Source organism: Taudactylus pleione, unplaced genomic scaffold (genome assembly GCF_031769625.1).
Source record: "Taudactylus pleione unplaced genomic scaffold, aTauple2 ptg000435l, whole genome shotgun sequence".
NCBI lineage: Eukaryota > Metazoa > Chordata > Amphibia > Anura > Myobatrachidae > Taudactylus > Taudactylus pleione.
Window position 1 is genome coordinate 314983 of NW_028284837.1, and position 20453 is coordinate 335435.

At 42.4% G+C, this 20453-nt stretch overlaps 1 pseudogene; it reads left to right on the forward strand.

The window, feature by feature from the left end:
- The first annotated feature begins 1632 nt into the window (after positions 1 to 1632).
- Positions 1633 to 20125, forward strand: LOC148505871 (extracellular calcium-sensing receptor-like; annotated as a pseudogene).
- Positions 20126 to 20453: the final 328 nt, after the last annotated feature.

The window sequence follows — 20453 nt, forward strand, 5'->3', positions numbered from 1 at the left end:
TCACTGGTTCTAACACTTTTTCATTTTTTAAATTTTTTTATATTTTGTGGCTATATCAATTATACATATGTGTTCTTGTACATATATATGATGTTTTTCTAGGATCATTGTGTAATAAATTGTTTTTTATAAGGATATCAACTGTCCATTGATATATATATATTTAATTACTTATATTAGCGCTGGTATTTCTTCCTCAAGTGTTGGAATTCGTCTGGACATCACACATGCAGTTAGCCGTGTTAGCCAATTTTTGTCTGGATACTGGAAAACAGCATAGGTTATTGGTCAAGAGGATCTTGAGATAAGGAAAGGAACTAGCTCATTAAAATGTATGTTTTCCAAAAAAAGTGGCGCAGATGTACTAAGCCTTGGTGAGAGATAAAGTACCAACCAATCAGCTCCTAACTGTAATGTTTCAAACACAACCTGTAACATGGCAGTTAGCAGCTGATTGGCTGGTAGTTTTATCCTTTCCCTTTATCTCCATCCAAGGCTTAGTAAATAGACCTGTAAAACTAGAAATATGTTGCAATGCAGCTTGGGGAGCAGATCAAGATGTCAGACTTTCTTATACTGGCTACCTGATTGAAATAGCAGGTGCAGAGATAAGCTGGTCAAGCAAGAAACAACCAACAGTTGCTTTATCTTCAACTAAAGGACTTACATCACAAACATTGAGTACATTCCACGGAAAATGTGGACTCAAATGTCATGATTAATGATGTTTGTTATTATCGCTTGATGCTTTCATTATGGTTTATTATAGGAAGTTCTAAGAAAGACCAAGATATTTAGAACTTGTAACAACAGACATCTCTAAGCAAGGGTGGTCATGTAGTTAAATGGTTAAACACTACAACCATTAAGTGTGTGTGCACAACTCATCAATCTCAATAACATCACATGTCTGAGTGAATGTAATTCACCAGACTTGAAGGTCAGGCTGTCTAGACAGTGCAACACTTGATAACTTGACGCTGTGTTTTTGGAGTTTCACCGTACTATACAGCTGTACAGTACTTAGTCCAAGACAGATTGATTGCTGATTATCTTCTATCACCTGTATCCTCTTATCTACAATAAAACTTGCTCTGATTTGGAATCAATGAGTCAATCAATCAACTTGCTCAAATCCACTAGGTACCGACCAACTTGTAAGCATCTGCCAATAACTTTAAATATTCTCCTTCACTGTCATTCATGGGCCAGGTGATAAATCGACATTGTATGAAAGTGGTATATTTGAAATTAGACCTTAGTACCAAAAACACCAGAAAATACCATAGTATAGTACTGTATTTCAGATTTAATAAAATAATAATAGTATTAAAAACTTCTACATGAATATAATGTAAATGTGTATATCACACAAAAGTCACCAAAATAATGGAACCATCCACAACCTCCAAAAATAAGCCAAAGTCCAGTGTGAAATTTCTGGCTGATAATATCTCAGTAATAGCATCCAGGAACAATGCATTTTTTTTGTGGCCACATCTTCAAGGAATAATGTCATATTATGACTTTCTTTACTTTCAGATCAGTCCATATTCAAGTGCTTCTCTATTGAGTAACCAGAAAATGTTTCCATCTTTCTTCAGGACTATTGCAAGTGATAAATTCCAGTCTATGGGACTGGCTCAGCTTGTATTGAGCTTTGGTTGGACCTGGATCGGTCTTGTGGCTACAGACAATGATTATGGTCTTCTGGGTATTCAGCCAATAAGACAAGAGATAATCAAGGCTGGAGCTTGTGTAGCTTTTACCGAATATATTCGTCTGGGACAACCAGATCGCAACGCTCCACATATAGTGAAGGTTATTAAGGAGTCAACAGCTAAGGTGGTCATTGTATTCTCTGTTGATTTTGAATTTGTTCCTGTTGCAAATGAAATGCTGAAACAGAACATCACAGGGAAGATGTTTATTGGAAATGCCGGTTGGGTCAGGACCACATTATTATTAATGAAAAATTATTTTCATATTTTTTCTGGCACTCTTGGTTTAGCTGGTGATAATTTTGAGGTCCCAGGACTAAGTCAGTTCATCAGTAAGATAGGTCCTTCTCAGTCTATGGAAGAGACCTGGGAGAACTTATATTGGGAGAAAGTTTTCAGCTGCAAATTTCTTTATGGGAAAAACCTAACTGGTTTCTTGGAAACCCCAGTAAAAGAATGCACAGGGGAAGAGAGGTTAGATGATGTCAGGAAAAGCCCCACCTACATCAACAGTTTAAAATATTCATATTTCACTTACTCATCTGTGATGGTTTTGGCTAAATCTTTGGATGATCTGAAAAGCTGCAAGGCGGGTGAAGGACCATTTTCTAATGGGACCTGCGCAGACAGTTGGAATTTCAAACCATGGCAGGTAATATACTGTTTAAGATTTAGAATCCAAATATAATTCTATTTTATATAAATACCATATGTAAATATGTATTATTTATGTTAGGTGATTTTTGTATAACGTGTAGCATCTGCACATTAGTAATAACTGAATTAATTTCACTCTACAGATGTGTCCTCATACATCTAGCCTCAATACACTATACAACATGAGCCACCAGGTCCCGTGCAAGTCCACCAGCGTCAGGCTTCTTTTCTTGCCTGAATTGCGTCTAAGTCACAATGTGGACTAGAATGCACCAAAAGACTGTGCTGGTTAATTTCATATGCCACACTTGTATATCTATGTGCACCTCAGTCTGTATATAAACCACAACAGAACTTGGAATGGAAAAAGGTGCTAAATTGTAGCACTTCCTATTAGGGATGTGCAGGCTCGGATAGGTTCGAGTTTGCACGCCGAGTTCGGATTTTTCCCTCCAAAAAACGGGACTCAGAAAGAGGCAAAACGTCATCTTGCATGGACAAACATCATCATTCCTGGACAAAAGCCAGGAATGATGATGTTTGTCCATGCAAGATGACGTTTTGCCTCTTTCTGAGTTCCGTTTTTTTGGAGGGAAAAATCCAAACTTGGCGTGCAAACTCGAACCTATCTGAGCCTGCACATCCCTACTTCCTTCAGAGAATAAGAGACACACACAGGTATACAAGCATCACATGTCAAATTAATCAGCACAGTCTGCTGCTGCGTCCTAGTCACATTACATTGAAACTCAGATATATTTGACAAAAAAGGCGCCCGGCTCTAGCATAGTCTGATGGCACCTGACAAGCCAAGAGGGACATTTTGGTGTGGCTGCAGCAAAGATATGTAAGGACACAACTGTACATAAAGTAATGTTTATACAAATATCACCCTGGTGCCTAATTTTGTTGTAATAAATAAATTAGGTTACAACAAGCATTTTGAGATGGGCCTATTGTAAGCTGTCTGACAACTGGGGTGGACCTTTATTATAATTACCTGATAGGTAATAATAATAATAATAATAATAATAATAATAATAATAATACAAAATTCACAAATACAATTAGATAAATGGATTAGTGTTACCTGAAACAAAAACATGGAATCTAACTCTTTGGGGTATTTGTCAAGGACTTCCGCATGGGAGTTTCGTCCTCTTGGCAACTGGTGCACAGTTTGTGATGCCCTTGCCCTGGTCCCTAGCATGGTAGGCTGGTTTCACAAGGAAATGACAGCAGTGAGCAAGCTAAGGCCTGGCAAATAGAGTACATTACAGAGCTGGCTGAGAAGTAGGAGCACTACTGAATCTGTAGGATGAAATGAGGGTCCTAGAACAAACCAGATCAATACACAGGAAGAGCTAACAGGAGTGCTGGAGACTAGGCAGTGATACTAATGGAGGAAAGATTCAGAAGGAAACTTCTATAGGCTGTAAAGGTTGCCCTGTTGTGGACTAGAGACCAGGAAACTGACTCCGGACCTGGTAAGTGCATGCCGGACACTGCTGACAGCAACGTCTGACAAAGATTATAATAATATTAATAGAAATAATAAAAGTTATTGTTTTAGTTATACAGCTTGCCTTCTTATTATGATCAATTTATTTTGAATAAACATTTGTGGAACATTAAATCAATGTCATTTATTATCTTTCTTGCGTCAACACATGATACCCTTCTTCTGCCTCTCCTCACAGCTCACACACTACATCAGGAAAGTCAGGTTCACACCAAGTGGTGGCAAAGACATTTACTTTGACAAGAATGGAGACGCACCTGCAGTCTATAGCGTTGTGAACTGGCAGCTGAGTCCAGAAGGGACTATAATGCAAATTCAGATTGGTAAATATAATTCTGCAGCACTTCCTGATGAAGCTCTGGCCATCAACTCAAGTTTGTTGCTGTGGCCTATGGGGGATCGGCAGGTGAGGCTACTGATGTAACTCCGGTTCCTGTATAGCTGCATACTGTACTACTTCATATGTTTATCTTCTATGGCAATGGTATATAATACATGTAAATCAAGCAGCTAATCAATAAATCAATGCATCTATCTTTGTATACTAAATAGTCCAACAACAAAAATAAAAACTGGTTCCATAGGTCAACATATTGATAAACAGAAACACTAAATTATTTTTTTGCAAACCATTTAAAGTAAACACAATTTAGAATGAGCACTCAGTACTTTATGAAGTGCTGATAAAATATTTAATAATATAGCAGTATTTAAGGGTTCATATACAGTATGTTTGGACACAGTGATTAATTGGTAATTCTGAAATTGAATGCTCCTAATTATGAAAGTGAACTTGCCGCCCCCTTAATGAAAATTATTATAACATCTATACATTGCTTTAATATAGACTGGAGCACAGCAGTCAATCAATCATCAGGATCAGTTTTGTGGTTTATTGTATTCCTAACTCTATATGCTCATTATTCATTCTTATTGTCTACAATCTTCTCTTCACAACTCTATCTCCTCATTTAGGCAGTTTTATGATGGAGGGCACTATATTAATATGTAGCACTATTTATCGTTCCAATGTTGTATTCCTCTATTACGTACTACGCTTACCATCCTGGATGGTTCAATTCAGTCCATATAATCTTGCAAGCAAACTTAGCTACCCAGAATATATGACCACCACTCTCTTACATTCCAAAAATTGCCCTGTTCCTCCCTGTTCTTAGGTTATACAAGAGGAGTGTGGTTCAGTAGATGTTTCTAATTTACACATAAATTAAAATGAACCCATACAACTCTCAAAGCTTGTTATTAAACATTTCAATATTAAGATAGCACAGATTTGTAACTAGTATGGTTAGAGTCCTACTTTTATAAACAATGTTCATGATACCCAACAAATGGCATTGAGAAGCTGTCCCTATGAAACATTGTAATATGTTTAAAAGGCCATTCACAAAATAAACCTACATATCACTGTACGCCCAGGTCCCCCAATCTGCTTGCAGTAAGAGTTGTCCTCCAGGATACCGGAAAGCAGCTCGTACAGGACATCCGGTCTGCTGCTATGATTGTGTCCTGTGTCTACCAGGAGAAATATCTAACCAGACAGGTGAGTCCATCACTTTCTGATTACAGCAGAGTCATTGGAACTGAAACCCACTAATCCAGTTGTTCCCAAACTGTGTGCCACGGCACCCTGGGGTGCCTTGGGACACTTGCTGGGGTGTTTCAGATCGGTGGTCCAGCACCAATTAAAAATCTTTATGGTCAATGTAATGAAAATATGTGGACAAACAGAAGCACAAACCTGTCCACCACCACATAACTGACCCTACGGATGACAGGTCAGCACAATTGACTTCACTTTACTACTTCACTACATTTTTTTCTGAATTTTCAATGGAAAACTTCTGGCTTAGGGGTGCCGCGAAAACAATTCGGATACACTAGGGCGCTGTGATTCAAAAAAGTTTCAGAACCTCTGCTCTAATCTATGAATAAAATATTTAAATATATTCAAAGTTGTGTTTGATTCACTACAAACACTTCTGTTGCATTAGAGTCCCTGTACTACATTTCAAGTATAGCTAAGCACATTTCTTTTACATATTTGACCATTTTCTAGCTTGGGTCATCAAATTCCATACCATCTGATATGAGAACTTATATGAAGTTCCCCTTACCCCTTCTACTATTTATACTTTGTAATTTAAACATATATTTTAAGTTTAATTATGTCAGAAGAAATATGCCTTATTTTTATTACTTTAAAAATGTGTATTGAAAGAGCTTCTAGTAAATTATAGATTTTTATTTTATTTTTATTTTTTTATTGTTTTTACTGTACTTTAATTTTGCTCTTAGTGAGTTCTACAGCTCTACAGTATCTCTACTTCGCCACATTCTTCTGCAATTAAGCTATTAAATATACTATAATCCTAACAATAACTACCTTAAATTAGGGGTGTGCACCGGCCACTTTTCGTTGTATTGTATTTTGGTTTTGGATCTGGATCTTTCTACGTGTTTTGGATCTGGATTGGTTTTGCCAAAACCACCCTTCCGTGTTTTGGGTTCTGGGTTTTGTGTTTTGCATCTGTATTTTTTGGAAAAAAAGCATAAAAACAGCTCAAATCACAGAATTTGTGGGTTTTTCTGCTCCTATGCTATTATTAACCTCAATAACATTAATTTCCACTCATTTCCAGTCTATTCTGAACACCTCACACCTCACAATTTTGTTTTTAGTCCAAAAGGTTGCACCGAGGTAGCTGGATGACTATGCTAAGCAACACGAGTGGGTGGCACAAACATGTGGCCCATCTGCAGTGGCAGACAGGATGGCAGTTTGAAAATCTAGGCCCCAAACAGTACATAATGCAAAGAAAAAAAAGATGTGCAAGATGGAATTGTCCTTGGGCCCTCCCACCCACCCTTATGTTGTATAAACAGGACATGCACACTTTCATTTCAGCGCCAGGGTCTGCCACATGACTGTGGCTGAAATGATTGGTTAGTTTGGGCCCCACAAAACAAGCTGGCAATTAATCTGTCCCTGCACAAACTGGCTCTATGGAGGCAAGATGTCATCCCCATCCTCCTCATCCACCAATTCCTCACCCTCTTCAGTGTTGTGTACATCCTCATCCTTACAGAGTATTAATTCGTCCCTGCTGGAATCCACCACCACAGGTTCCTCTGTATGTTCTGGAGGCTGGTCTCCCGGGAAGAGTTGATAATTCATTTTGATGAACATCATCTTCTCCACATTTTGTGGAAGCAACCTCCTACACCTTTCGCTGACAAGGTTCCCGGTTGCACTAAACACTCTTTCGGAGTACACACTGGAGGGGGGAAACTCAGGTAAAATAGAGCCAGTTTGTACAGGGGCCTCCAAATTGCCTCTTTTTCCTGCCAGCACAGGTACGGACTGTCTGACATGCCTACTGCTGTCACCGATGTAATCCTCCACCATTCAGTCAATGGTAACTTTATCATATGCAGTGACAGTAGACGTGTTAGAAATTGTTGCCAGGTCCATCAGTCCGGACCAGATGTCCAAACTTGTTCCTGCCTGCCCTGCATCACTGCCAGCATCTTGCTTAGGATACCTGTTTTTTCCTAGCAGCCCCAGTTGCGGGAGAAAATGAAGAAGGAGCTGTTGACGTGTCACATTCCGCTTCAGCTGACAGTGTTTTCACCAGCAGGTCTTTGCACCTCTGCAGGCTTGTGTCAGCCGGAAAGAGAGACACCACATAGGCTTTAAACTAGGATTGAGCATGGTGGCCAAAATGTAGTGGTCTGATTTCAACAGATTGACCACCCTGGAATCCTGGCAAAGTGAATAAAGGGCTTCATCCACAAGTTCCACATGACGAGCAGAATAGCTCCATCTTAGCTCCTCCTTCACTTTCTCCAGCTGCTTCTGCAAAAGCCTGATTAGGGAAATGACCTGACTCAAGCTTGCAGTGTCTGAACTGAGTTCACGTGTGGCAAGTTTGAAGGGCTGGAGAGCCTTGTACAACACGGAAATCATTCTCCACTGCGCTTGAATCAGGTGCATACCCCCTCCTTTGCCTATGTCATAGGTGGATGTATAGGCTTGAATGGCCTTTTGCTGCTCCTCCATCCTCTGAAACATATAGAGGGTTGAGTTCCACTGCGTCACAACCTCTTGCTTCAGGTGATGGTGGGGCAGGTTCAAGAGTGTTTGCTGGCGCCCCAGTCTTCAGCACGCAGTCGCTGAATGGCGAAAGTGGGCAGAAATTTTTTCGACCACCCAAAGCGTCTCCTGCACGCCCCTGTCTTTTTTCAGAAAATTCTCCACCACCAAATTTATTGTGTGAGCAAAACATGGGACGTGTTGGAATTTGCCCAGATGTAATGCCCGCTCAATATTGGTGGCATTGTCGGATATCACAAATCCCCAGGAGGGTCTAAGTGGGGTAAGCCACTGGGTGATGATTTCCCTCAGTTTCTCTAAGAGGTTGTCGGTGGTGTGCCTCTTACTGAAACCGGTGATACACAGCGTAGCCTGCCTTGGAACGAGCTGACATTTCTGATCTGCTGCTACTGGTGATGCTGCTGTTGTTGCTGCGTAAGGTGATACATCTACCCAGTGGGCTGTCACAGTCATATAGTCCTTAGTCTTCCCTGTTCCACTTGTCCACATGTCCGTGGTTAAGTGTACATTGGGTACAACCGCATTTTTTAGGACACTGAGGACACTTTTTCTGACGTTTCTGTACAGTCTCGGTATCGCCTGCCTAGTGAAGTGGAATCTAGATGGGATTTGGAACTGGGGACACACTACCTCCATCAATTGTTTAAATCCCACTGCACTAATGGTGGATACCGGATGCATGTCTAACACCAACATAGCAGTCAAGGCCTCAGTTATCCGTTTTGCTTCTGGATGACTGCTGTCTTACTTCATCCTCCTCGCTAAGGACTGTTGGAGGGTCAATTGTTTAGTAAAAGTAGTGGTGTTCCTACTTCCTCTCTGGGATGATGAACGACTCCCAGCAGCAACAGCAGCAGTGGCAGCAGTAGGCGTAGCAATGCAGGATCCTTCGGAGGAATCCCGGATAGGAGAGACAGTCATGCCAGTGACATGGCCTGCAGGACTATTTCCGATCCTGACTAAGGAGGAAATTGACGGTGTGGTTTGCAGGCACTTGGATACAACAGGACAACAGGATTTAGGTGTCCCTTGACTGCTTTTGGTCTTAGCCAAAGTTTCTGAACTTGACAGTAACTTTTTATGAACGCACTGCAGGTGACGAATAAAGGAGGATGTTCCTAGGTGGTTAACGTCCCTACCCCTACTTATTTCACCTTTACATGTGGTACACATGGCAAGACAGTTGTTGTCCGGATTTGGATAGAAATTTTGCCAGAAAAAGAGGTGGAATGTTTGGTCTTCTACCCAGGCATGACCGTGATGGGCTTTTTCATCCCACGGACAACAACTGTCTCCCCCGGAGCCTGATTTAAACAAACCACATCACCATCAGAATCCTCCTCGCCAACTTCCTCCTCAGCACCAGCTACACCAGTATCCTCATCCTGTTGTACTTCAACAGTGACATCTTCAATTTGCATATCAGCAAGTGGACTGTGGGTGCTCCTTCCAGCACTTGCAGAGGGCGTGCAAATAGTGGAAAGAACCACCTCTTCCCGTCCAGTGTTCGGAAGGTCAGGCATCGCAACCGCCACCACACTTGGACTCTCCTTGGGGTTTTGTGATATCTTCTTAGAACGCACAGTTCTTCACTGTGCTTTTGCCAGCTTAACTCGTTTGATTTTTGTAGCGGGAGGAGGGCTTCCATCATCATGTGAAGCTGAACTACTAGTCATGAACATAGGGAAAGACCTTAGCCTTGCCACTCCGTGTCGTAAATGGCATATTGGCAAGTTTACGTTTCTCCTCAGATGATTTAAATGGTTTTTTTAAGATCATTTTCCTGAACTTTGTCATTTCAGATTTTATATGCCCTCTACTATGACATTGGGCATCGACCTCGGCAGACGACGTTGATGGCATTTTATCGTCTATGTCATGACTAGTGGCAGCAGCTTCAGCACTAGGAGGAAGTGGTGCTTGACCTTTCCCTATTTTTTTTTTATCGGACAAAGGTTTGTTATATTGATATATACGTGCGGCTAAGGCGCACACAAACACAGAAAAGAAGATTTTTTTTTTGGAGTGCACTTTGGGGGTTACACCACCCTTTAACAGACGAGCCAACTGGCCCTATACTTATGACACAGGCGCACGCTTGGCGCTGCTCCTTTGTTGATGCACGTGCGGCTACAGTGCACACAATTCACAACACAGAAAATATTTTTTTATTTTTTGTGGAGTACACTTTGGGGGTTACACCACCTTTTAACAGACTTATGACACAGGCGCATGCTTGGCGCTGCTCCTTTGTTGATGCACGTGCGGCTACAGCACACACAATTCACAACACAGAAAAGAAGAATTTTAAAAAAAATTTTGGAGTGCACATTGGGGGTTACACCACCCTTTAACAGACGAGCCAGCTGGCCCTATACTTATGACACAGGTGCACGCTTGGCGCTGCTCCTTTGTTGATGCACGTGCGGCTACTGCGCATACATTTCACAGACAAACACAGAAAAAAAGAAGAATTGTTTATTTTTTGTGGAGCGCACTTTGGGGGTTACACCACCCTTTAACAGACGAGCCAGCCGGCCCTTGATTTATGACACAGGCGCATGCTTGGTGCTGCTCCTTTGTTGATGCACGTGCGGCTATAGTGCACACAATTCACAACACAGAAAAGAAGAATTTTTAATTTTTTTTGGAGTGCACTTTGGGGGTTACACCACCCTTTAACAGATTTATGACACAGGCGCATGCCTGGCACTGCTCCTTTGTTGATGCACGTGCGGCTACAGCACACACAATTCACAAACACAGAAATAATTGTTTGTTTTGCACTTGGGTGGAGCACCCCTGATTTATAGATCACCTGGACAACACTACAGCACCCCCTTAGGACTACAGCCTTTATGGGACACTGCACAACACAGCCCAGCCAGCCCTATAGACTTTTGTAGTGGACACAGCCCCTATGGACAACTGACTGCACAACACAGCCCAGCCAGCCCCTATGGACAACAGCAGCACAACACAGTCCAGCCAGCCCCTATGGACAACAGCAGCACAACACAGCCCAGCCAGGCCCTATGGACTTTGGAGGAGTGGACACAGCCCCTATGGACAACAGCAGCACAGCTCAACACAACACAGCCCAGCCAGCCCTAACTCCCACCCTCCCTCTTCACTGTCCACAGCCGGAGTGAGAAATGGCGCCAACGTGGGGACCTTTTATAGAATCCAAAACCCGCGAGATCCAGAAGGCGGGATGATGACATTTTGCCTCGATTTTAGTTCCGAGTCAGGCGGGAAACTCCGAGCCGGACTCGGTTCCCAGCTCGGATCGGGGGGGGCTCGGGGGGGTTCAGATTTCAGAAATCCGAACCCGTTCATCCCTACCTTAAATTGACAAATACCAAAAAATTTTACATGTTAGCTTAAGAACACAGACTCAGGACTTATTAAATTTTATGATTATTATGAAAATATCCACAATGCTTACATACAATAAATATTTACGCTAATGTTCTCATACAAAATATTGTCTAAACAAATAATAAGGATAAAAAATACTAAGATTAGAACACTTACAATATTCCTGCTGGCAGGGGAAGCCAAAAAGGGATTATCAACCCTCAATATTTAATTGACCACACAGTAAATCACAGTAAATGAAACAGCTCTGTGTCTGACATGGCAATTTATCCAGCTTCACCCCCTTATTCACCAACCTTATTGTGTAAGCCAGAGCCAGCAGGAAAGTCAGCAACACAGGAAGGGTTTAAAACTCTCACACACCTGTTGCTCATTGCCCTGATGCTGAGTAGCAGCCAGGAAGTAGGGAAGTAGTGTTGTAGTGCCAGGTTCCTAGAGCTGTACTGGGAGACAATGTCCATATTGTACCTTGCAAACCACTGCTGACTGTTTAGCACAAGGAGTGCTGAGAATTTTATGTTTGTTTGTTTATTTTATGTTATGGACCTGTATGTGTGCAGGCCTAACCTCACGTATGCTAAGGTGCAGTGTTTGCTGCTATTAAAAGCTCCTGCTTTAACAAAAATACCTGCCTATCTGGAATCCTAATTTCAACACCCAGTGTTACACAATGAAAAATGGAGAAGTATCATTATACAGTAGCCTCTCGTTGCATCAACTCAATATATTGTCAAAGTCTCTGTAATAATGATTTTGTCTATCCTTTTAATGTTAAAATAATGAAAATGTTCAGCCTGCAAAACATAAGAATCATGACACTGTCTATCCATATTAGTCCTACTGACATCCAGAACACTATTTGTGGCAATTGTTTTACTAGATACACACGTAGCATTGGTAATCCCATTCACATGAGCTAATTGTTTTAATCCTGTTCTGTGGATTATTTGTATCATTTTACATTTAGCTGTAGAATTCCTATGTTCCACCCAAAGAATTTGTCCATGGCTTCTGCTCTGTTGTGTCTCCATCCACATCACCGAGCATAAACACTTAAACATTGTCACGGTTTTAATCAAAGACCATAAAATCAACAACATGATAAGAGGGCTTGGAGAGATATAAAATTGTGAGAAATAAAGTAACAACCAATCAGCTCCTAGCTGTCACTTTACAGGCTGGGTTTGAAAAATGACAGTGAGGAGCCGATTGGTTGGTACTTTATATTTTACAATTTATCTATCTTCAAGCTTTCATGAATACCCCCTATATTACAAATGCAATGGCTATGGGTTTTGCATTCCATGGATATTAGAGCCAGTGGCGGATTTAGACCTCCTGGGGCCCTAGGCAAGAGACCGATTTGGGGCCCCCCTCCCTCAAATGGGATGCAGTCAAGATGCCGGCTGGCAATTCCCCGATATGGGACTAAAGATAGGCGTTGAAATCCCGACGCCTATCATTAGCCCCACTACAAAATCCTGACACCCTGCATACCGAATGTAGGTAAGCTGGGTGTCTTAGGGTCTAGGCGAGGGTTAGGGATTTAGGGTTAGGTACCCCCCCAGGAGGGTTAGGGTTGGGAAAGGGGGGGTAGGGTTAGGCACCACTAGGGGGGGGGTTTGGGCACCCCCTTAGGAGGGCTAGGTTTAGGGTGCATGTAGGGGGGTTTAGGTTTAGGCACTAACGGGGGAGGTTAGGGTTAATCACTAGGAGGGGAGGTTAGGGTGAGGCACCACTAAGGGAGGGTTAGGGTAGGGAGAGAAGAGGGTTAGGGTACTTACCTGCTCCAGTCAGGATTTTGATCAGTCGGGCTGCCGCTGTCGGTATTTGATCCGGCGGCTAATTCATGCTTACATTATTTGTTGTTTATCCTCCATGTATACAATTTTTGAAAGCTTTAAACATTACAAACATTGCAAATATTTAAAAGGCACATAAAAACACAGTGCAAATATAATACAAAATATTTTTTTTAAAACTTTCATCACCTGATATCATAGAAAGCGCAATCAATGTATGTAAAAATAGAAACCTTCAAAGAGCCGTGGCCCATAGCTATCCTATTCAGTCAGCTCTTTCCAAAATAGTAGAGATAAAACACCAAGGATTCACATTTGTATTTATCATAGAAATAGGCCAGGCTACAATATAAAGCCGGCCATACACCGTGCGAGGCAACAGGGGATCCAATGTCCGACATATCGGGTGGTCCGTACACAAGGTGCAATTGGGTGGCCGACCGCCTGATATGCTGGCTCCCCCCTCCCTCACCTGCATAGCAATCCCCTGATCACCTGATCTTGCAGTAAGATCAGGGGATGCAATGTACGAACCCACGGGAGCGCGGTTTGTACGATATCATGGCCATACACGGTGCGATATAGCAGCCGAATCGTACCAATCCGTCGGATTGGCTGCTTTATTGCACCGCCTATAAAATTTAGAACTTATCACAGCCAGGCTTCATGCAAATTGATAATTTACTTAGGGATCGCGGCCCGCCTACATTAGGTTAGCAATCCGCGCTCGACTGCACGTCTTCCCATTACTAAACCCCTCAATCATAGACTCTATTATATTACTTTCCCCCTTCACTGATTGCACCATATCCCCTACCCTCTAATTCCCACCCATCCCTTAATACTTATTGTTACACCCAGGGCCATTAGTGACCGCTCTCTCTCTCTCTCTCTCTCTCTCTCTCTCTCTCTCTATATATATATATATATGTGTCCCCCCCTTCCTCACTGGTTGTCAGGGCCGTCCCCAGGTCTACTAGCACCCTGTGCAAGAAATTTTGGGGCACCCCTCTCCTCCAGCTATTTTCATAATTAGTACTTTTATTAACCGAAAAAGATATTCCCTAGGTTTTAATTTAACAAATTATTCCTCTGCAGCAGCCAAGTAAATAAATATCGAGAAGTCACGCCATATTGTCCGCCACAGGAAAAAAACAACACACAGGGCCTGATTCAGCATGGTTCACAATTGCAACCACGTACGCAGATCATTCATGCACATAGGAATCCATTGCAGAGTGCGTGACAGGCCGTAAGTGTTGGGAGGTGGTGACGGGGTAGTGGGTGTTCAAATGTAGGCGTGCCTTTTCTGTTTGAATGCTGTTGCATAAATTACCCACTGCGACGGGATACGCAGCTTGTGTACTCATTGCGTGCTTTGAGACTTGCAATTTCTGAGACAGGTCAGAGCTGCTGTAATTGTGTATGAGGGGACGACGTTCCTCGATGTTACAGGTGTGTACGCAGGTCTGTGAGGTATTACAGATGTGAGAAAGCGGTAGTGGGTGTCTCTATGATGGCTGAGCGGTTACAGACATTAGCATATTTACACAGCAGCACTGCGTGCGATTACGGAGCTGCGATCACAATTCGTACTGAATCAGGCCCACTGTCCACCACAGGAAAAAAAAAAAACACATTGTCCGCCTAAAGCACAGGTTCTCAAACTCTGTCCTCAGGACCCCAAACAGTGCATGTTTTCCAGGTCTCCTCACTGATCACAAGTGAAATAATTATCTCCACCTGTGGATCTTTTGAAATATGTCAGAGAGTAATGAATACACCTGTGCTCCTGCTGGGTGACCTGCAAAACATGAACTGTGTGGGGTCCTGAGGACCAAGTTTGAGAACCACTGGCCTAAGGAAAAATTAATTGTCCCAACAGGAAAAAAATAAACATACATAAATTCATTACCCCCACAGGAAAAAATATAAAACATACATTTAATTTATTGCCCCCACAAAAAAAAAAATACATACTTAATGCCCCCACAAGAAAAAAATAAACATACATTAATTCTTTGTCTCCCACCCCTCCCAGAAAACTGAGTGACCTCACCTGCAGGCAATGGAGCAGGAGGAGCTCCATAGTGACCCATAGAATCAGTGACTGGTCATTCGGTCCCTCACTTGCCTTCAGCCCACTGTGGCACCGGCACGCAGCAGTAGCCTCAGGGATAAGTCACTTGCTGCATCTGCACTGTGTGCGTGGGCTGGACAGCGTGTGGCAGTGTGGTCCTATGACATCATGCCGCCACCTATAGATCACGCACAGCCCGCGTCTGATCTACACAGAAGAGCCCAGGCCAGGAATTTGTATAATGGGAGGCTCAGCAATGATGCCTGCAATATGGTCGCGGATTCTGGAGGACATGGAGGCCTGGGCGTAGCAGTGGTCTACCAGATATGTCCCAGGGGCCACAATGTGCACCTGTTTGGCCGCTGTTTCTGTGTGTCCCATACTGATTGTAGCGGGCAACTAATAGCCCCTGGGTGTGAACATAAGTATTAAAGGATGGTTACCACTGCCTGCCACCTCCCCCCATATATGAGCAGGCACCCATCTTCTATACAGGCAGTGCCACCCAGCCAGGGCCGGATTAAGGCTTGCGGGGAGCCAGGGGCAACTAAATTCTGGGGGGTCCCTACTAATAAAAAATTTCAACAGCCCCCCACAGCCACTTTTATGCCCCTTACTTATGGAGAGAGAGGGTAAAGAGAGGGGGGAAAGACAAAGAGAGGAGAGAGAGAGAGGCAAAAGGAGGGAGACTGCGAGCACACGCACAGTACCTGCTTTCTTGCTTGAAGTTGCTTCATCATGTTCCTCACAGGGGCGGGCATGTCACAGCATTAGGCCCTGCCCCTACCCATACACCTGCGAATCGCGGCAATATCAGCCCAGGGGGGCGGGGCTTAGATCGTCCAGCAGTGACAATCACTTTGCTGCTTATACTCTGCTGATCCCGGCTCCTCTCCGTGCATATGACGTCATACACTCGTGTGTCATGAGGTCACATGCACAACAAAGCACACCCGGCAGGATGTCAACGCAGCAGCCGAAGTCTCTTCAGCCAGCCAGCGCGACGCTACCGTTCACACTTTCGGTTTAGAGTGAGAACTGCAGGAAAATGCCCTGCATACAGCCCTGGCCACGGGCCCCGTTACCCGCCGGGCACTAGGCGGGTGCCTTTATTGCCTAGCGGGAAATCCGCCTCTGATTAGAGCACTAGTGGAACTTCAAGAGTAATTCTTAGACTTTGCATCTCTGTATAAAAGCCTGTTCTACAATAGAATATAATTAGCACAAAATTAGCCACAACATTTTCATCTATAATGTTGTGCGCACAAGTTATAATAGACTTTGATTGTCATTAATATATAATACAACTCATAATAGAGTAAAAGGTATATTATAGGCACAGGTGTGCTGGTAGCATTACCAATAGAGTCTTTCTGGATACAAAATAATTATTGCTCTGATATTGGAGCAGACTGTGTTTCATTATAGTGTTAAGAGTTTCAAATAATATAAATAAATGGTGAGTTTTGTGGGTCACAGCCCAATTCATCAGATAGGAATCTTAATCTTCTTATTTCAGGAGTACAAATAGATGACCTTTAATGTTTTTAGTATTATTATTATCATTTATTTATATGGTGCCACAAGTGTTTGCAGGACCTTACAAAGTACATAAACAATTAATTGAGCAAGAAACCAGTGACTTACAGTACAATACAATGCAGGACAAGGACATGGTTTATACACATTGCTGCATAAGTGATCATAATACTCAAAATAAGCAGCTGGGTGTAAGTACAGTAACAAAGTTTTAGGTGCCCTTGTGGGGAGCAAGGAGTAGATGACAGTATAAGTAAGGAGAAACACATGAAGGAAGAGGGCCCTGCTCAAGAGAGCTTACATTTTAATGGGGAGGGGCAGATAAACAGGTGTGACACAGATGGTGTAGACAGGGAGGAAGGAGCGTGTAGCAGTGGGTCAGGAAGAGAGCTGGAAGGCTTTGATGATGTAGTGGGTCTTGAGAGACCATTTGAATATTTGTAGGGAGATAAGAGAGTTTTATAGGTAGAGAGTTCCAGAGGTAGTGAGTAGCAAAGGCAAAATCTTGGGAGGCAGGAGTGGGAGGAAGTAACTAGTTGGCAGGAGAGGCGGCATGCATTTTTTGAGCAAAGTGGGGCAGGTTGGAGTGTGAAGGGAGATGAGGTCAGAGAAGATGTATATGGCAGAAGATTGGGTGAGGGCATTATAAGTGGTGTAAAAACCTTGAATTGGGTTCTGAAGTGGAGCCAGTGTTGGGCTTGTAGGAGAAAGGAGGAAGATGTAGAATGTTTGGAGAGGAAGATGAGCCGAGCAGCAGCATTGAGAATTGATTGGAGTGGAGAGAGGTGGGAGTCAGGGAGGCTAGATAGGAGGAGGTTACAGTAGTCCAATCGGGAGATGACCAGTGAGTGGTCGAGTGTTTTAGTAGCATCCTCGGTGATAAAGGTTCAGACCCTTGAAATATTTTTGTGATGGAAATGGCAGGAGTGTGGGAGGTGCTGAATGTGTGGTTTGAAAGAGAGGGAGGAGTCAGTATCACTCCAAGATAGGACATTTTGAGGCTAAAGTTGATTGTAGTGCCGTCAATTGATAATGATATTGTGTAAAGTGAGGTTATGTGGGAGGGTGGGAAGATGATGAATTGAGTTTTAGACATGTTAAGTATAAGAAAGCACTTGGATATCCAGAAAGAGATAGCAGAGAGCATATAAAAGTAAGGAGAAAGGGGGAGAGGTCAGGTGAGGAAAGGTAGATCTGAGTATTATCTGCATAGAGATAATAATGGAGGTCAAAAGAGCTGATGAGTTCTTTTGAAGAGGCTGTATAGAGGGAGAACAGGATAGGTCCAAGAACAGAACCTTGGAGAACACCTAGTAGTAGTAGAAATTGACATACAATTTGCTTTGTAGTGCTGTGTGGTGCTGTAGAATGTCTTGTAGTATGACTCAATATCAACCTAAATTTTCTGTTTCAGGACATGTTAAACAAACTATAATTTGGATGATACTTATCAGTGATAATTTCTTGATCTTTATCAGCCTTATCAGTGTTTATTCCTTAAACCTTCCCTAGAATTTGTGTCTTGTAAATGTCTCGGATACTTGGCAACTACAGCCCAAAAGCATCCATCAGTATTAATCACCATCTATAAAGAGCTCTGCTCAATCGCTATACCGTTCCTATAGCATACAACAATGACAACACTCTCTAATATAGAGTACATCTACATAAATATGCAAAAGTCTCCCTAATCATGCCTGCTTCCCTTATCCTTCACAAAAAAATGTGTTGCTACTGTACAGTAGTTTTTTTTTACCAAAGTCTTAGTGTAGAGATACCAAGAAAATCATTTGAAATATTTATCCATAAACATTTTAACAAATTCACAAGCTCCACTTACAAACAATCTAAAACAACTGGTTGAAAATGCTGCTTCCTAATTCTCCTAAACACAACTGTGAGCTCATTTGTTTTATTCATTTAGAATCAGATGATTTTGTCTTCTTGATTAAAATCTTTATTTTATCTTTCACCACTCTTTTTAGTATAAAAAGGTGAGAACATCATCTCAAAATACAATAGTGTGCATATGTGTCCTTATAACTAGGGATATGTATGACATAATGTGTGAAAGGAGTGACCATTTAATAGCGAGCAGGCAAAAAGGTCACAATATCCCTAAGAGAACGCCTAGCCTCCATGGGTTTAATAATTCAATGAAACAAACTTGGTCAATTTGCTTGATTAAAATAATCTATGTACATTTGTGCTTTGTAACTGTATAAAATAACATTGGGCGATGTAACTTTTATATTTGTGAGTTTCAGTATGAGTAGAAAATTAATTTTATAAACTCAGTTTCACTGTTTAATTTCAACATCACACAACACATTGATGACCCGTTAATGTGTAACTGAACCACAGGTTTGTTTTCTATCTTGCAGATTCAACTAACTGCTTACGGTGTCCTTGGGATCAGTGGCCAAATCCTGAGAAATCCAGATGTCTCCCAAAATCGATGGAGTTTCTTTCTTATGAAGATGCACTGGGAGGAACTTTAGCTGCAGTCAGTGTAATATCCTCAATTATTCCTGCTCTGATATTGAGACTTTTCATCCTGCACAAAGAAACTCCTATAGTGAGAGCCAGTAATTACTCTCTAAGCTGTCTTCTACTGATGTCCCTGTGTCTCTGCTTCTTGTGCTCTTTAGTATTTATAGGTTACCCCGACCACCAGAAATGTCTCCTGCGTCAGGTACTATTTGACCTGGCCTTCACTTTATGTGTATCGAGCATATTGGCTAAGACTATCATGGTGGTGTCTGCTTTTATGGCCACTAGACAGGCAGCAATCTGAGGAAATGGATGCGCCCCCTAGTGTCCTACATGATTATTATTACCTGTTTCTTGTTACAGTTCATCTTGTGCATCACTTGGCTGTCCCTATCTTCTCCATTCCCACAATATAACACTATAACTAACCCTGAGCTCATCATTGTTGAGTGTAATGAGGGATCACCCATTGCATTCTGGACCATGCTGGGTTATCTGTTTCTTCTGACCACCATTAGTTTCATTGTAGCCTTCCTGGCTCGAAATCTTCCTGATAGGTTCAATGAGGCCCAGTTTATCACTTTCAGCATGTTGGCCTTCCTCAGTGTCTGGGTCTCCTTTATCCCAGCCTCCCTCAGTGCTCAGGGAAAATACACTGTGGCCATGGAGATATTCGCCATTCTGGCATCCAGTTGGGCTCTGGTGATCTGTATGTTTCTTCCTAAATGTTTTATCATGTTGTTCAGACCAGACCAAAACTGTCAACTTCTCAAAATGAAAATAAAAGATTAAGATCAACCACTTAAAACAGATCAATTAATATATGTAACCCTGTATTCAATGTAGCTGGCATCCTGACAGTCAGGATGCTGGTGGTCAGAATCCCGGTGCTGTAATACCAACTGTTGACATATCGACAGTGAGTATTAGGGTTATGGGGAGGGTTAGTTTTAGGGGTAGTGGTTATGCACAAGTAGGAGGGTCAGTGTTAGGCTGCAGGTGGAAGGGTTTGGGTTAGGTTGCAGAGAAGGGTTGAGGGAGGGTTAGGGTTTATTTACCTAATTCTGTCGGGATTCTGACTGTCCGTACTCTGACCATCTGCATTATGACCGCCATGATC